This window comes from Ambystoma mexicanum, chromosome 1q (genome assembly GCF_040938575.1).
Source record: "Ambystoma mexicanum isolate Mex_15411 chromosome 1q, UKY_AmexF1_1, whole genome shotgun sequence".
Taxonomy (NCBI): domain Eukaryota; kingdom Metazoa; phylum Chordata; class Amphibia; order Caudata; family Ambystomatidae; genus Ambystoma; species Ambystoma mexicanum.
In genome coordinates, this window is record NC_090922.1 from 1,138,346,432 (window position 1) to 1,138,361,483 (window position 15,052).

Genomic DNA, 15,052 nt, shown 5'->3' on the forward strand with positions numbered 1-15,052 from the left:
AGTTATGGTAACATAAGCAACCATAACTCGCGCCACCGTGCACTGCTAACACTAACACCCAGGACATCAAAGATGACATCACAAATGTCATTGATGACATCATTGATGACATCACATGGCTGGCTCTCCCTTTTTATCGTTTACTGACATATCAAAGCCACATAGTTTTCTTCAGTAACAGTCAGGAAGTAAAAATTGAAAAGGTACTATATTTGTAGACTTAGGGTCCAGTCACATCATATGAAACAAATACATAGCGGAAGATACGTGCTTGAAAGAGAGCAATCCTTTCTGTGCATGAAGATAATCATTATGGTTATCAGCACTTTCTCATAGTTTTATTTTTATTACTCTACCTTCCCTCTATATGCTCATATTTGTATACATTATACTCACTCTCCATAGAGTGAATGGGAAAAAAATTTTGCTCGCACCTACAGCCCAAGCCGCTGGATGGATTTCCACCAAATTTGGACCAGGAGCAGCGGCTTGGTCCCGAAAGCGTGCCTTTGCAAATTTGGTGAAAATCCGTCCAGTAGTTTTTTTTAAAATGACCAAAAAGTAGGTAAAAAAAAAATCTGTGTTCGGTTTGCGGACACACTTCCCTGTTCACTCCGCGGAAAGTGTCCTGATTGGCCAATCAACTTGCGTGATGTTCTCGGACATGCAAAGTGTTCGCTGATTGGACGGCGTGGAGCGTGAAGCGCGTCAGATTTTTCGGTAGCGCCCGCCATCTTGGATTCGCGGACGTCCCCAGACAGCGCGGTGAAACTTTGTTCAAAATGTGTATTTTGTAGAGTGTATTGTGTGTAGGAGTGTTTGGGGAGGGTGGGAGTGTATGAGATAGGATGAAAGTTGTGTTTTTTATGTGTTAGACATTCTTTTTGTGTTCGATTTGTTTGCGGCCATCACGGGTGTTCTGAAATGTTCTAAATAAACTGACTAGGGGGTGTTCTAAGGAGTCAATATGTGTCCGTTTTGTTCGCAAGCAGACTGAAACTGTTCTAAGAACACTTGCGGTGTCCGGGGAGTGTTCGTAGGGGGTGTCCTGAGGACGCTGTCCGTATTGTTCTCTGTCAAGTTGAATGTGTTCTAAGAACACGCGCGGTGTCCTGAAATGTTCGCAAATAAACAAAATGGGGGTGTTCTGAAGACGTTTTTGAGAACACTCCCGGTGTCCTGAAATGTTTGTAGGGGGTGTTCTGAGGACGCTGCCCGTATTGTTCTCTGTCAAGTTGAATGTGTTCTAAGAACACTCTCAGTGTCCTGAAATGTTCGCAAATAAACAAAATGGGGGTGTTCTGAAGACGCTTCTAAGAACACTTGCGGTGTCCGGGGAGTGTTCGTAGGGGGTGTCCTGAGGACGCTGTCCGTATTGTTCTCTGTCAAGTTGAATGTGTCCTAAGAACACTCGCGGTGTCCTGAAATGTTCGCAAATAAACAAAATGGTGGTGTTCTGAAGACGCTTCTAAGAACACTCCCGGTGTCCGGGGAGTGTTCGTAGGGGGTGTCCTGAGGACACTGAACGTATTGTTCTTTGTCAAGTTGAATGTGTCCTAAGAACACTTGCGGTGTCCTGAAATGTTCACAAATAAACAAGATGGTGGTGTTCTGAAGACGCTTCTAAGAACACTACCGGTGTCTGGGGAGTAGTCGTAGGGGGTGTCCTGAGGACGCTGTCCGTATTGTTCTTTGTCAAGTTGAATGTGTCCTAAGAACACTTGCGGTGTCCTGAAATGTTTGCAAATAAACAATATGGTGGTGTTCCGAAGACGCTTCTAAGAAAACTCCCGGTGCCCTGGAATGTTCGTAGGGGGTGTCCTTAGGACGCTGTCCGCATTGTTCGTTGTTAAGTTGAAAGTGTTCTAAGAACTATCGCGTTGTTTTGAAATGTTCGTAGGGGGTGTCCTGAAAATGGTGTCCGTATTGTTCGCTGGCAAGTTCAAAGTGTTCTAAGAACACTCACATTGTTCGCGGACATTAAAAGTTTCCCATAGATCATAGTTGAAATGTTTGACTCTATGGATGTGATATGCTGCGGTGGTTGTTGCCAGGGCATAGAGTCTTGGGTGCATGGCCACTAATTTAGTGGTATTCCATTTGGCCATGCACCCAAGACTCTATGCCCTGGCAACAACCACCGCAGCCTATCACATTCATATTTGCTCATAACTTTGGGTGAAAAACAAATGTATAAGGAACAAAAGTATTAGATACTATGGATGTGATATGCTGCTATGGTTGTCCTTATTATTGTATACTTACTGTTTGGTCTAGTAATGGGAGTCCATGTTTTTCTTCTTCATTTCTGTGATAAAAGAAAATAGCATGTTAGTATTAGTATTTTGTAATGACTTATTACATTGTATAAGCAATATAATTTTTTTTTTTTTTCGACCCTCATATTTAGTAGAGTACAAATCAGAGTACTGTGCAATTTGCTCAGTTTCTGTATTTGTTGCTAAAATCATTGGGTCTGTGGGAGAAAAAAAATCCATGTTGGATTAAAAAAAAACCCTTTTTCTGTTATGCTACAGTTTATTTGTTTGTTTGTTTTCAGTGTTCAATTGTTGTTTCTGGCTAATGCTTTATACTTTGCTTTGTTTTATTGTTTTTGGAGCAGTAACAGATTCTTCATTTGTTTTGATATTATAAAATTGTGGAGCAGTTAGATACCAATTGGCGTATTCTAACTGTCTATTTTTTGGCCTAATTTAGTGGTATTCATTTATCTGATTAGTTGTTGTAGAATCTTTGAGCTGTTAGATAACTTTTGGAGTATTCTAACAGTTTATATTATTTTAGCACAAATTTATAATTTTGGGACAGTTAGATACCAATTGGCGTATTGTAACTGTGTATTTTTTGTTCTAATTTAGTGGTATTCGTTTATCTGATTAGTTGTTGTAGAATCTTTGAACAGTTAGATAGCTTTTGGAGTATTCTAACAGTTTATATTTTTTTAACACAAATTTACTTAAAGGTTTAAATACAGTTTATTTATCAAATTTTGGTTTTAAGAACATCAAATAAGCGTTTGTAAGATTTGGTGGTAATCTCTGCTTTAGAGTAATGGTACTATCATTACATTCAAACCATACACATTTCTTTTTTATATATTCAGTGTAGTGCCCTGAATTGGTTGTGGCTCCTGCATGGTAGATTATACCTATTGTTGTGAAGGTTTTCTTACCAAGTGATATTTGACCATGTGTGAATCCAGTCAGCTTGCAGTTGTTTTTGGTACCATCTGCATTGTAACGTAGAAGCATTAGTATTACGTATTTACTATGTGTTTGTATTACTAACGTGGAGAGATTATCTGAATTGCAGGTAGAGCATAATCTACCATGGTTTGCATTTTGTACAAGTTGCTGAAATGGAATGGATTCACAATTTGGTATTGATATGTATATGAAGCGTTTATTGGGGGTTTCTTCTTGTGTGACATTGTTGCAGAGAGTGCATGTATGTTTCCACATGTATGAAATCTGAAAGATTTCATTTATAGGTATGTTTTTGTTTTCCAGTACTTGTAGTAAGTACATTAGAAATTCTTGTGGATCGTCCTGTGAGTTTATAGTGAATTTCACCATTCCAGCACAGTAGTCCAATTGTCGTCTTATTCCAAAAACACTATATGTGTTGTCAGGATTGTTTGCTGCATTTATGTGAAGTACTAACATTTGCAAACACAATGGGTCTGTACTGTGTAAGTAAATGTTGTCAACAATTGGTGGTAATTGAAATAGAATATTCATTGCTACATTTGCATAGCAACTTACACCAACTATATTTGAGAATTTAAATGGTCCAGGTAGTTCTGTATCTAACTGTTTTTTTTGGAGTTTGTCTTCCTTCTTAAAAGAAGTACCTGGTTTACTTTCTCTAATTGATTCTTTTTTGTTTGTGGTACTTGATGAAGTATTAGTTTCTTTTACTCTCTTTGGAGGATTTGCAGTGACGTCCTGTTGCATTTTTGTTTCATTTAGTTTTCTTTTACAACGTTTTAGTTTTTGTGGAACAGAATATGTGTTAAGATGGGGAGTGTATAGTGAGCGAAGTCTATTATATTCTAAAATGCAAGGAATATCAGCGTTTACTTTACTTGCATCAAAGTTGATTAGAAATAGACCGTCAAGTGTACGTAAGCGTGATAGTGCTACGTAGCTCATGCCTTCTTTAAAGACTGTGTTACCAATATCTATCATTGCTTTGTCTAGGGTAAGACCTTGTGATTTATGAATGGTGACTGCGTATGCAAGAGTTAGAGAAAATTGTTCTCTGCATACATACATATCTTTGAAGAGAAGGAATCTAGCTGTTGAGCGTCCTATCCATTTTACTTCTGAAAGTTTGTCAAAGAGTATATTGACAAACTGAATTTTGTTGTCACGTGGGTATGTTTGAAAGCCAACAACTGTACCCAGTGCTCCATTAACTAGTCCTTGGTCCACGTCAAGGTTACGTTTAAGCATTACTCTGCAATTTAAGGATAATTTTAACATCTTTTCTAAGCCTGCTGTGTTTGAGATTCATTTTTCTAAATTATTTAGCCTTGTTGTGGCTTGGTCACACATGGGTAGTGTCATACCATGTACATCTAGTTTGTCGGTGGTGCTAATTTCCATTATTGGTTGCATTTCTTTACTTAACATTATTTCATTGAATTTGAGACAGCTTGCAAGAGTTGGCATTAAGGCCATACAATTGACATTTTTGTGGGCTAATTGTTCCATAACATCTGTAGCACATGCATTATCGCCATAAAGTGCATTAATGTGCCGGGTTTTCAATGTTGCTTCTGCTTCTTTAGAAAGTTTACCAACTCTCAAACTTTTTAAAATGTTGGCATAAGTTAGATCTGCAGATTGGCGCATGTTTTCTGTTAATTCTCTGTATTGGAAATGTTGCCAAAGGTTGACATTTCCAATGCTGCCAACAGTTTTACGGCAGAGTTTGTGCCCTAATCTTTTAAAAATAGGTTCACCTTTTACTGGTGTTAATTGAAGCAGATCTCCAAAAACAACAATGTGTTTTCCTGCAAAGAGCTCTTCATAGTCTGTTTTGAGTACTTCTTGTAATCTGAGGTGAATCAAAGCTAACATTAGGTTGGAGACCATGCTCACTTCATCTATTAGTAGCATTTTCATTTGTTTCAATACTCTGCGTAATTCCATTGCAGCTTCTGCAGAAAGTTTGTAATAGTCTAATTTGTTCTGGTGTTCTACTGGTAATAGTAGTAATCGGTGTAATGTAACACCACCTATGTTGTAGGCAGCTAAACCTGTGGGGGCAGTGACAACAGCTGACAGTTTGTTGTTTGTCAATTGTTGAAGGAACTTACTAATGATTTTGATTAGGAATGTTTTGCCAGAACCAGCTTCACCACTGACGTACAGTAGTATAGGTTTATAATTATGGCAGGAACATTCTTTATTTTCATGTTTTACACCATGTGCAATTTGTTTTGTTACTTCTTGAAAAATGCTACTTTGCTCATTGTTTAGTTTTGATTGTAGTATAGTTAAGTCTTCCTTATCTTCATACTGACACATGGTGTTTTCTACTTCTATCATAGCTAATTCTGCCTCATTTGTTATTAGTGGTTCTCCCAGTGGTTCTCTGCTTCCTGTTACAGAAGGTTTACTACTGTCAGGAGTATCCTTATCTAGTTGGGCTTGGAGTTCTTCTTCATGTTGCTGTTCATTGTGCAACATTGTTTTGTACTGTGTAAAGTTTACATCAGTTATAGTGCTTTCATTTGCTTTGAAAGCATCCTCATATGAGTCATAGTTATCTAGTAATTGTTCTTCTTTTCTCCATGGTTTGAAGAGTTGTAGCAGGGACATGTAATATACTTCTTTATGTTGAGGAGTCTTCAATGACAATTTGATATGATTAATTAAATTTGGTTTAGTGAGTTTAACTAAGCTGCCTTCACAGTCTGTCACTCTATATTTACCTTTTTTTTCCATCAGGTTTCATATTATTTTTGTATGTGTAGTTTTGGGCTATTTGGTATAGACACATGTTTTCCAAAGTATTACTTCTGTTTGGGTAGTATGTGTCCAATAAATTGTTTTTTAAAATGTCTTGGCTGTTGGGATCATGTTTGGCTATTATTTCTATATCTTCATATGATTTTAGAACTCTTTTTCTAGATTTAGCTGGACCAAGACTTAGCCATACTATATTTTCAGATTTACCATACAATGAAGTACCAGTTAAACGATCAGCTGCTTCATAAGATCCACATTCTCTATGGGTGAGCATTTTTATGCCTAAACTGTATAATTTCTGAGATACTGTTTTATCTGATGACAGGTCATTCCAGAGGTCTTGGAGCTCTGTATTTTCTGCTTTAGTTAAGTATGTTGTGACATATTATACAATTGTAGTAGAATTGTCTGCAATGTACTGCACATCTATGTTTGCATTCCATCAGTGGGCAATGATTGCATTATAATAATTTATATATTTTTCTTCTTCTTTTCTTTTTATGTAATATGTATTTTTAGGTGACTTACCTTTAACACTATGTCTAACTGAAGACATGAGGTTGTTTACTTGACCTGTATTTGTAACTGGTCTAGGGAAACCAAATCGGCATTTGGTGTAGTATTTGCCTTTGTTTTTGTATTTGCGACGACAATATTTTCCACATTTGTGTCTTTGAAATTGTACAATTTGTGCACGAAGATCACTATTTGTGGCTTCTGATGGAATTTCACAAGTGACATATTTTTCAATAAACTGTAAAACAGTGGCATCACTGTCTTGACCAAATTTAGGAGCATCTTTAATCCATAAAAACATGTGGATATGTGGTGCTCCTCTGGCTTGGTATTCTTTTCTCCAAAAGAAGTGTTGCACTTCTCCAAGGGGAGGAACAGTTTTATTACAAATAAAATGTAGCATAGCAATGAAGCGATGGTGAAAATATCTTGAAACATTAACAGGATCCAAAGAACAAAGTTCTCCAGGTGTTAGAATATCTATGTTTGTTTTGTTTTTATTTGATATGCGTAGGAAATCATGTAAATCTTCCAATGCATATTCTGCACAACTTAATGTACCAAACCAAGTGGGTGGGCCAAGGTTTCTAATCATACAACGTATATCTCCATGACGTCGAAACCAGTACTCTTTAGTACCACACATATTTGCTAATAGATTTGTAATATTTGATTGTAAAAACCTCATCCTTTTGTTGTACTTTCTCTAATAATTGTGTAGCTGTCATATTTTGAAAGTGTGATCCTGATTTTAATATGTGTGCAACTCAGTAACATAAAGTTGCTAGTTCACTTTCAAAGAGTAGGTGGAATATGTATTCCACATTTTGTCTAAATCTGGGATCTTCAGAATACATCAGTAATGAGCGGTATTCTGAAGCTGATATTTGAATAGGTCTATCATCATACCTTCCTCCTTTGCCAGTAGGAAAGATCAGAGGAAAAGCACGTGCTTCTATACGTTTTTCCCATATACTGATTGGCGATCCTTTTGTTTGACGCATTTGGTAAGTTTCCAGTACATCTTGTACGGTGTCATTACAGTGCAAAGGATGAATTGTATAATGGTCTAAAGTATTTGATATTGTAGCAGGATCTAGTAGCTCAAATTGACCAGCTTCTTGTGTTTCTTGAATTATTTCAGTTGTACCTTTCAAGTTTTCTTCAATATTCATTTCTTTGTAATATTCATTATTCTCTTTAAGATATTGGAAGGCTTGTATAACTTTATATAAATCTACCAGCTGTTGCCATATTTTTTTGTCTTTTGTAGGTACTCCATTTACTAATATAATTAAAGATTGCTGCATTCAACGTTGCACTCCTAGAGCATGCACATTTTCTTTTAGATTTAATGGTAAATAAACTACTTTTCCACAAATGCCTTTTACCAATTCAGAGGGAGGTAATTTTGCTGTTTTTGGTTGAAGGCGTATTATTGCTTGAAATGGGTGCACTGTTTGAATTATGATGCTCTCATATAAATTAAGTTGTTTTAGAGGTTTTGGTACTGGGTATAATTCCAAATAATTTGTGATAGAACGTGAAGGAGTTTGGTTGTTGTCAAGTTTTGTAGTGCAATAACTGCAAAGTATTAAGGGCTCAGTTATTTCATATTTGTTTTCTGCTAGAAGGTAGAGAGCTAATTCAAACCATTTAGAATCTTCATTGTCTTCTATTTTGTATGATAGGTCCACAGTTTTTGTGTTACTTTTAAAAAAATTCTACGGCAACATACACATACATGGTTTGGTACTTCAGCTGATGTACTTTTAAATTTTAGTATTTCTTTTTTGTATGTGTTTAGCAAAAGGTTGCCATGTGTAGAATTGTTGATTAATTGGTTTAAAGCTATTTCATTCTGTAAATGCCTTTCACTTCCAAAATATTTCTTCTGGATATAGTGAATTTCTTCAAGTAGGTCTTTTGCTGTACCATGTAGAAGGATGTTATTTAACTTTGCTAGTGCTAAAGCAGGACTTTTAGCATAGTACAGTTTAAAGACTAGATTTCTTATATTTGAATGATGTGTTGATATCCTTTTGATATCATGGAAAGTGGTTTTACAAGTAGGTCCTGTAATGCAGGCCAATGAATGTCCTTGTAGTCCTGTGTACTTGCGCACTGGACAGGTATCTATATTTTGCAGTGATTTAATTTTGATTTTGTCTTTGCTTTTTACATATTTATTGAGGAATTGGTGTAAAGATTTGAAACATTGTTTGGGAATGTTACACATTGAGGTGCATGGCCCTTTGTACACTAGACGTTCTGATTCAGTTGAATGGAGGGGTAATTCTAAGTTTTCAGGGCATATTTTTGTAAGGAGTACTTCTTGTTCCATTATTGTTTTATTCACTTTTTCATAACCTCGACCACTGGTATTTATGGCAATTGTATTAGTTTGCTTTTGTTTGTATGCTTCTTCATTAAAATATGGTTCTGTGCTCGTAGTGTGATTCCATTCACCTCCGCAGATACTTAAGAAGTTCTTTCTGTTGACATTTCGCTTATTGAGAAGTCTTTTTTGTAATTTAGTTATTAGTTTTGTTAGTGGTTTCATTTTGTTTAACAGTAAAATAAATACATTTCTTTTGAGAAGAATTGCACTGTCCATCAATGCTTCTAAGATTAATTTCCTACGATAGGTTTTAAGCTGTGAACCTGATTTCTCTTCTGTTTTTATAAGATGTTGAAGGACTTTGTGACGGTATATTTTGGCTAAAATACTTTTCTTGGTATGCTTACTTTGCACTATATTAAAATTTGAAGAAGTAGTTTTATCTGTACTGATAGATGATTTTCTGTTAATTGTTTTTTGGTTTGTTTTACATTTTGATAGAGGAAGCGAAGTTGTTGTACTTGAAACTTCTTGTGTTTCACTAAATTATTGTATTAGCTGTTTTGTTTCAACTTTTTTTACAAATTCTGCTAGAGATGGATGCTTATGTTGGACACCTTTATTTTCATTTGCTCTAATTTTGCGTTGCTTTCTACGGAGTTGTCTTTTGGTAGGCATTCTTTAGGGTCTGTTGAAAAAAATAAAGAAGATATGGGTTGGGGTGTTCTGGAATGTATGTGTGCTGTGTGCATGAGTGTTTGAGTAAGATGATAAAGATGTATGTAATGGTGTGTGATTGTGCATTGGGAACTAAAACTAGTAGGGATAGGTATTCTTGAATTTATGTGTTACTAAACTGGGGTTCAGATGACAAAAAAAGTGTGGAAAAGTACAAATAGTAAATCTAATGTATACAATTAAAACAGTTGTTTGTTCTATAATATGAAAATTGTAGTGGTTCAGTTGGCTAATTTGTGTGTCCAAAAATAGAAATTTGTGGGCCATTGTGGCTGTAAATCGCTGTTTAAGACATGGACATTTTTGGACAAAATGGTACAAAATCTCTATTTTAAGAAACCAAAATAGCTCGTATTAATGTTATAGTATATTTGATTAATAATATAAATATTATGGTGATATTTTACTTACTTTTTTAACAGGTAACTTCTTAGTTTTTCTTTATTCTTCGAATTCGGCTGTTTCTTTTCAGGAAACTGTTCTTCACTGTAATTGTAAAAGCTTCAAATTAGTAACTTTGTTTGTATATAGCACTGTTTTTAATTTAGATATTGATTTTTTTAATTGGAATCCTCAGTGCCTTCTGTAAAACCATTAAACTAATTTATTTACATAAGATACATTGCATCAGTTCAGTACATATGATATGTTCTTAATGAACCAATTGTATTGAATGACTAACTGTAGCAAAAAAAAATATCTTTACTATGTCTTGTGAAATTTAAAATATATTAGTGAATACCACTATTTCTGTAACTAAACTGTTCTAGGTAATAGCGCCTCAATGTCATGTCTAATTTAAAGTAATTAAGTAAATAAATAAATAAAAACAAAAAATATGAAATTGTATAAGTATTTTTATAAAGGTTTAAACATAGATTGTGTTTGCATGCAATTTTGTTTGAATATATGTAGTCTATATATTTCATTTAAAAAATGTTAGTTTAACATGATTTGAGTGTGTGTGTATAAAGAAAGTAAAAAGTATAAAGGTTTATAAGTGATAGTTGATTTTAGGAAATTGAAAAAAGTACAGTAAATTCATTTTACAGATTTTACAAGGTAAAAGTCTGTTTGAAAATGTGTTCATCTACCATAGCTCTCAACTCACACGCTTTTGGCGGGTGTCACACGCCTTGTAAAGGGCAGACTCACCCGCCAAGCCTCCTGCACGCCCATTCATTCCAATGGGCGTCTCACCCGCCAAAAACAAAATCGGGTGATTTCACCCGCCTGTAAAACAAAAATGGTTCAGAGCTATGTCATCTACTATACAGAAAATATGCATACCTGAAGTTTGTGTTCATGCATATGGATATGCATGGAGCTGCAAGTAGAAATCTTGAAGACTTGTACAGTATTTCTGGTAGATGCTGCTTGCCAATGATATGACACTTGTACTCAGAGAGATTCAGAGTACATTTGCAGTGCTGATCTATGATGATGCAGTTAGATGTAGAGGTCTTGAATGTGATTGGTGCATGGTCATGTGATTTTTGAGGTACATCGAATGAGGGAATGGCAGAGAGAGTGTAGTGGAAATGGTGTAAGGGCTGTTCATGTTACGATAGTTAAGTCATGCAAATGAGAATAAGTACTGAAAGGGATTGGCCAGGAAAGTTTGGTGGGTGTGTTGTGCCAGGAGAGATTTTCTCAGATACTCTTTTTGCTGAAAGAACAAAAGATAGCTATGGCTGTGTGTTTCAGAAAACAGATTGTTTGGATTTTAGGAGATTCGTGGATACATTGGTTGAAGGTGCATGCAGAAAGCTGTGGACTAGCTGTAGATCTTGGATTCCCACATGTGGAAGTACACTGGCATGGAGTACGTGGAATGAAGTGGTTGGACTTGCTACCTCTTTGTGCTACTTTGGAGACAGAGCAACATCCAGACATAATTGTAATTCATTGTGGAGGGAACAGTTTAGGACATGTGACTGGATTTTTTTTTGCAATTTGCTATGAAAGAAGGACTGAGGAAGGTTATGGACATGTTTCCTAATTCTCAAGTGATATTTTCACGGATTGCGCAGAGGCAAATGTGGCTTCGTTCTTCTTCATTTGGTCAACAAATGGAAAAAGCAAGGCGCAATGTTAATAAGGCTGTTTGTGGCTTTCTAAGAGATTTTGGCATGTCTTCTTTTCACAATGAAAATATTATGTTTTGTAGTACATACATTTTTCGCAGAGATGGAGTCCATCTTACTTATGCTGGCAATAAGATTTTTCTGAGAAATGCACAAAATGCATTGCAACCTTTTTTGGAATTACAACAACGATTTTGAAGTAGATGTTAAGCATTTACAATTTTTGACTTACAAACACCACCCAAAGGCTCTTTTCAGAGCCACCACTTCTTTCCAAAGAAAATTACAATGTTTGTGATGGAGTAGCAACCCAATTTTTTTAATGTTCGCGAACTGTCCGCAGACTTCTAAAAAATACAAAGAGCCCTGCTTCATTTATTTTCACTTCTATTTTTTAACTGGGAAAGGCGGCTCTGAAAAGAGCCTTATTTTTTTTTGATTTTTGTAATTTTGTATTTTTTTTTGCTTTTTCAGACACGACACACTAGCAGAGGAGGGTAATGGAGGGTAAAGGGGGGGGACACCAACCACAGGGATAAGAAAGGGCGAGCTGAGAGAGGAAGATGTAGAGTGGGTTTTATTTGGGTAGTGAGCAGGTCTTCTCGTGCTCTGAGACGATAGTCTCAAAAGCACTCCGAAGTAGCCCCCCCCGCAGAGTACTGTGTCACAGTACATACATACAACTGTGACCCTTGAAAGGTAAGGGTCATCAGCATTCTGTATGGCCTGTGAGGCAGGTTGAGAAAGACGCTGTCCCACAGAGGTGGTCCTTGTGGTGACAGGATCAGAAACAGAGGATGAAGTAGAGGAAATCAACCTGCTACGTTCTTCGCAAGGTACAACCCTGCGAATATCCCCAGAGTGAAATGACCTCAGGTGTCACTTCATAGTAGTGGTCCCAAAGCTGTAGTTACCGTGCTTCCCGTACTCATTGCAGGTAACATGGTTCGCACAAGCCTTAGGACCATTCCCATGAATGGTAAATAACCGCCACACCCAAGACTCACGCCTAGTGTGGGTAGTAGGGATTTCTTCTACCTAATTCTCATCATCCTCTTCTTCCTCCTCCGCATCCTCAGTCCTGTTCCCCTCTTCAGGCCCTTGGGGAGGTGGTGGTGGTGGAGGGGGTGGTGGTGGTGCTGAAGCAGGTGCAGCACCAAGTGGCAGTTCAGCAGCCAAGGATGCCATCTCGATGATGGTGTAGTCTGCAGGTGGCAGCAAAAATCACTGTGTTCTGAAGAATAGCCAGAAACACAATGGGAATAAGCTCTTGGGCGTGGTCTTTTATAGGGGTGCTTGTGCGCGGTCCGCGGACATGCGCACTGTGCGCGGACAGATCGAACACAAAAAAAGGATCGGAAAGTTTCAAAAGGTATATAGAAACTCAAGATTGCTATATGGGACTTGTGGCATGGTGAGATTTTATTGAAATATATTATGGATTAACTGAAAATGTACTTTTAAATTGTCCTGGGACACAAACAGTGTCCGCATTTCAGGACACACGATGAGCGTGGGCGCGGTCATATGATCCGTTCGCGAACTAGTCTGCGAAGGAAGCGCCTGTCCGCAGGACACCAAGTGCACAGAGATTGGTTAGCGCATGGCATTGATGTCCTACGGACACTGTTCGGGGTCTTGAAGTAATTAAAAGTGCGTCACACGTGAAACGAACATTTCAGGACATCGCGTGTGTTCTTAGAACAGTTTAAACTTGGTAGCGAACAGTAAGGACAGATATAGTGTTCTTCAGGACACGTGTAATTTAGTTTATGTACGAACATTTCAGGACACCAATTGTGTTCTTAGAACAGTTTCAATTGGGTAGCGAACACTACGCACAGGTATAGTGTTCTTCAGGACATCTCCATTTTCGTTTACGTACCAACATTTCAGGACACCAATAGGGTTCTTTGAACAGTTTCAATTGGGTAGCGAACACTACGCACAGGTATAGTGTGCTTCAGGACACATCATTTTCGTTTATTTACGAACATTTCAGGACACCAATTGTGTTCTTAGGACAGGTTTAAGTTGATAGCGAACATTACGGACAGATATAGTGTTCTTTAGAACACTTTAATTTTTGTTTCTTTACGAACATTTCAGGACGCCACGTGTGTTCTTAGAACAGTTTCAACTTGCTAGCGAACAGTACGAACAGGTGTGTTGTTGTTCAGGACACCTCCATTTTCATTTATGTACGAACATTTCAGATCACTCTCACTGTCCGCGGACAATTTTATTGGTTTTAAAAAAAAAAACGGAAACTATTCACAATACAATATAAAAATTAAACTTTATTTAACGTATATTAATAATTTATGACAGAGAAGGTGAGGCAGAAACAGAAACAAAAACAGGAGAATTTGGGGTTTCAACATAATTGGTATTAGGTGAAGAAGGGATGGAAATCTCATCAAAATGTTTTGGATTATGGAGAGGGTTTGGGGATGATTGACTGGGATATGGTGAGGAGGGACAAGTACATGTGGGGCAATGGTATGACGTTTTTGTTTTAAAATGATCTTCAACAAAAGTTTTCAAATTATTAAAATTGGTCAACAGTAAATCAATTTTTTCTTTTATGTTGTCAAGCGTGTTTTCCATAACAGCTTCTTCAGAGGTAGTTTCTATTTTGTTATGCTCTCTACAAAAAAAAAATATATATGTTAAATGTATACAAAATAATATTATTTAAATGGTTTATATTATAAAGTGTTTACCATTAGTTTCACTATCGTGTAACATTTCTTCAAGTGGGAAATTGTCCTCTAGCCATTCCAGAGTACTAGACATTTCTGTGAGAAAAAAAAAAAAAAGATAATATATTTTTTAATCTAATACAGAAAGTTTATAAATATATGAGTAAAATGAAGTACACTTACTATTTCTGGTAAGATAAGTCCTATGTATTCAGTGGGTCAGGTCTTGTTCTCAGTTCTGTTGTGTCTGTGAGGTAATTATGTTGGAAGCCAATTTATGTTCTTGTGGTATATTCAATTTCAGAACATATTGTATTTACATGAATGGTTAGTGTGTTACTATATATAATGTGTTTGTGTGCTGGTTTTTGAATTTGTTAAATTTTCCTATATTATGATATAACAATCAAACATACACCACCACCCCCCCCCCTCACAGTTTTTAGGTAGTGGTACTGTTCTCCGAACATGTCCGCAAACATTAAATAAGTTCGCGGACATCACGTTCATAAGAAGAGATCTAGTCAGTTCCATATGACATGTATATAAAGTCAAAGTCATTATTGTTAAGTTGTGCTACTAAAAAACTATGAAATTCAGTGAAAAAACTTTGTTAAAGGGACATTATGGTTAAGTTGCGCTACTAAAAACCTATGAAATTCA